This window comes from Myotis davidii, unplaced genomic scaffold, assembly GCF_000327345.1.
Source record: "Myotis davidii unplaced genomic scaffold, ASM32734v1 scaffold27, whole genome shotgun sequence".
Taxonomy (NCBI): domain Eukaryota; kingdom Metazoa; phylum Chordata; class Mammalia; order Chiroptera; family Vespertilionidae; genus Myotis; species Myotis davidii.
The window spans coordinates 2,396,700-2,401,469 of record NW_006297821.1 but is presented as its reverse complement, the minus strand read 5'-3'; positions in this window follow the sequence as shown (position 1 = coordinate 2,401,469).

Sequence of the window (4,770 nt, the reverse complement as noted above, 5' to 3'; positions counted from 1 at the left end):
AGCCCCCGAGGCCCCACCCTTTCTGTCCTTCAGGAAGCGAGGCGGCCTGCAGAGGCCCCCGAGCTGCTCAGCCTGCCGCCCCCAACACTGCAGCGACCACAGCTTTCCCAGTATCAGCCCCCGCCCCGCTCCAGCCCGAGCTCGGCTTTCCGTCTCTGCAGTCACCCTCCCTCCTCACTGCAGCGAACCCCAGCTCCCTGCTCCCCTCGGACCCCAAGCCCCAGCAAGCCACCCCATTCCTTTTCAAAGTGCTCCTTCCTCGCTGCAGAACCATCCCTTGCCCTGCGGACATCCTCAGCTTGTCTGACCCCCTCAGTGACCACTCACTCCGAGCAGGGGTCCTCTTCACCGCAGCGACTCCCCCCCACCAGGAAGCAATCAGCCTTCCCACCACTGCAAAGCCATCTCCCCACTTTTCCGGCGGTGGGGAGAGTGGGCAGGACCACCCCCTCAGGACTTCACTCCCTGTGCTGCAGTTACCCACCACCTTGGGCGTGAGGCCTTCCAGCCTGCAGAACCTTCTAGTGATGGCAGACTACCTCCCCACCCCCCCAGCAGTGACCACCCCCCACCCCATCACTGCAACAGGCAAAAACATTTCTGTTTGTAAACGGGTTCCTTGATAATTGGCAGACTTGTCCTGCGACTTGAAAGTGTTGTGCTGCAAAAGCTCTCCCCAGTCCCTGACAGAGTCTGGGAGTCCGGGGGCGGGGACTGTGTTAGAGAGTCACCCTGGAAGCTTTCTTGCAGAGGCCACACTCAGATTCTGCAAAGAGAACTTGAGGAGAGCTGAGAGTAGGGGGCAGCAGGTGGGGAGTGGGCTCTCAAGCCAGACAGGTTTCATCCCTCCCCAGTTTATCCAGTCAGCACCCCCACCTTTCTGCCCAGGGGGCTCCCCTGTCTCCTTGAAGCGGAGCCCTTAACCACACCCTTTCCCTTGCTCAAACCACTGAGCATGGCGCCCTTCGCTTGGCCTCTCCCCAGGGGACTTCATGGGTGGAAATGCATAAGAATGACACGGAAAACAGCCACCATCACAATGACGCAGCCCACAGCGAGCTCCAGCTGCATTCTACCCGTTCTTTCCACACCACCTGAGCCCTGGTTCCATTGACACCTGTCCTCCTTTCTTTGCTGAACCTGCGTTCAGCCTCATGCTGAGTGAGCTTCCCTCCTACAGGTTTAGGGAGAAACAGTAGCTGGTGAGTGGGCGGATAGGCCATCCAGGTGCTCCAGGTCTCCAGGCAGCACCAGTCCAGGGAAGTCCTCCAGGAGCCCAAGGGGGTTTTGTGCTTTGCCCTTTCTGCAAATGAAACAAACGTTATATGTGGCCCTTGGGCCAAAGCTGAAGCTGCAGGGAGCAGTCATTAGGGGGCCTCAAACACACAGGAATGGCCAAAGAGGTCCCCTTTGGTCCTGAGCAGAGTTTGCGTGTAGGACAGTGTCCCAGAAAGATGGCGTTCCTGTCAGAGACTAGATAACACACTTGTAGTAGCCAAGCTTTGCCGGGAAGCTGGACCAGCCCTGAGATCCTGCTGGGAAGGCTGTCTTAGCTGAGGCAAACATAGAAGAGACAGGTCAGCAGCTCCAGCTCTGCAAGAGGCATAAAGCATCCTGCAGGAAGGGGCAGGGCAGTGCAGGCTGTGACACCAAGGGTGAAGAGGGGCTTAGTGGGGACAGCAAATGGGTCTCTAAGGCCCAGCTGGGAGCACTCTGGTGGTAGGGCTGTAGCATGGCAGGCAGTTGAGGACAGGAAGGGACAGCTCAGCCCCAGAGGGCCCAGAATTAGGTTCCAGCCCGGGTAGGGTATCCTAGACAGGGCTAAGGAATGGCATGGAGCTTGGCTGGTCTGCTGTGTGCCAGGCATAAGGAAGGGGGTGGGCAGTACAGAGCTAAAAAGACAGTCTCTGTCTTGAAAGGCTGATACTTTGGTGAGAAAATAGCTCACACTTTGATCAGAAGTCAATTCTCGTTCCTTTTTGTCTTTCTCAACATTGGCATGTTTGAAAAGTTCTGGCCAGTTATTTTGTAGAATGTCCCTCTGTGTGGGTTTATCTGTTGTTTGCTCATGATTAGATTCAGGATATTAGTTTTTGGCAGGTTTACCACATAAGTAATGTAGCCTTCTCACTATATTACATAAGGATGTGCACATCAGTTACTATTACTGGTGATGTTAACTTTGATCATTGGATTGAAGTGGTATGTTAGGGTTCTCCAATTAGAAGCAAAACCAATAAGAGATGTATCTTTAGCTATGTGTGTGTTTATGTCCTTACTTATGTTTTCATTTATTTATTTATTATAAGGAATTCGCTCACCCAATTATGAAGGCTGGCAAGTTCAAATTTGCAGTGTGGGCTAGTGCCGGAAGCCAATTCTAGCATGTCATAATTTCAAGAGTTTCATCAAAAGGTTGATGGAACTTGGGGACTCAACAGGGTTGAGTCACACATGTAGTCACCTGTTGGGAATGGCTGAGGGCATTTCCCCAAACCTGAAAAGGGATGATTGTTGGCTGCCAGACAGCGCAGGGCATCTTAATCTACATGTTATTGCCTCCTACTGGCCAAACACCTGAACAGCCGTAGGCTAATTCCCCCATTCTGACAATGGACTCTGTATGAAACCCTGACCCTTTGAAGTGTATATCTCTGCCTCACCTCAGGACAAGTTGTGTTAATAAAAAGCATAGGGTCCTGAGACGAGGAGATCTTAGAACTTAGTTTTGTTCAAACTAGGCTCCTCTGACCCCCAAATGCCTTTCAAAATTATATTTCGTCTCTGGACTCCTATTTAATCTACGCACAGCCTTCTCCAGATTTCCTGAACCCTTCTAGATGCTGGAACAAGAACCCCGGCAGGCTAGCAGGTTGGAGACCCAGGAGGGCCAATGGTGCAGGTGAAATCTGAGGGAAGTCTGCTGGAGACTCCCTTCTTGCTGGAAAGGCTGGTCTTTTTATTCTACTCAGGCCTTCAACTGATTGGATGAGGCCCACCCACATTATGAAGAGCAGCATGTTTAACCACAGTTCACCAATTTAAATGTTAATCTCATCCCAAAGCATACTCCAAGTTGACACATGAAATAAACTATCACAGGTACGGTTTTTAGGTTTTTCAACTGTAATGCTCTTTTTTCTTTTTGTAAATAAATAAGTACATTTGTGGGGAGATAGTCCGAGTCTATGTAAGTATCCAATCTTCATAAAAAAAAATCTTACCTACAAGTTTTAGCATTCATTAATGTCACAATTAATATTTTATGTCAGTTTTATTGAGGTATAATTTATATACAATAGAATTCACCATTTTTATTATAAAATACAGATAAGTAAATTTTACCACTAATGATATTAGTACATTCAAAATGTTATGCAACCATTACTACTGTCTAGTTCTAGAACATTTTATTTTAATTTTTAAAAAAATATATTTTATTGATTTTTTTACAGAGAGGAAGGGAGAAGGATAGAGAGTTAGAAACATTGATCAGCTGCCTCCTGCACACTCCCTACTGGGGATGTGCCCACAACCAAGGTACATGCCCTTGACCAGAATCGAACCTGGGACCCTTGAGTCTGCAGACTGACACTCTATCCACTGAGCCAAACTGGTTAGGGCTAGTTCTAGAACATTTTGTTTACCCCAAAAGGAAACCCCATATCCATTAAAAAGTCACTCTCCATTCCCTCCTCCTCTCAATCCCTGGAAACCATTGATATGCTTTCTATTTCTATAGACTTCCATATTTTTGCAGATTTCATATAAATGGAATCATACAATATGTGGACTTTTGTGTCTGGCTTCTTTCACTTAATATTTTTAAGGTTCATCTATGTTGTAGCATGTATCAGTACTTAATTATCTTTTTTGGTTAAGTATTATACCATTGTATAGCTATATCACTTTTGTTTATTCACTCATCAGCTTATAAAAATTGTTTTTTTTCCACCTTTTGGCTATTATGAACAGTACTGCGATGAATCTTTGTAAAAAGTTTTTGCTTGAATATCTATTTTCAATTCTTTTGGGTACATACCCAGGAGTGCATTTGCTAGATGATATGGTCATTCTATATTAACTTAGTGAGGTTTTCCATACCAGCTGAAAATTTTTACATTCCCATCAGCAATATACAAGTGTTCCTTTCTTTTTCACATTTTGCCAACACATCAAAATCTCAGTTTATTGTGTTTTCCTTTTTTAAAAAAAATATATTTTATTGATTTTTTATAAAGAGGAAGGGAGAGAGATAGAGAGTTAGAAATATCGATAAACTGCCTCCTGCACACTCCCCACTGGGGATGTGCCCACAACCTAGGCACACACCCTTGACTGGAATTGAATCTGGGACCCTTCAGTCCACAGGCTGACACTCTATCCACTGAGCCAAACCGGTTTCGGCTGTGTTTTCCTTTTATGGGTCATGCTTTTGGTACCATTTTAAGAACCCTTCAAAGCCCTAGATCCCAAAGATTTTCTCTTATGTTAGCCTCTAAAAGTTGTACATTTAAATCTTTGATTCATTTGAAAAAAATTTAATAAGGTGCGAGGTTTGGGTCAAGGTTTTTAAAATTTCCCTCTATGGATAGCCAATTGCTCCAGCACCATTTGTTGAAAAGACTATCCAGCCGAAACCGGTTTGGCTCAGTGGGATAGAGCGTCGGCCTGCGGACTGAAAGGTCCCAGGTTCGATTCCGGTCAAGGGCATGTACCTCGGTTGCGGGCACATCCCCAGTAGGAGATGGGCAGGCGGGGGCAGCTGCA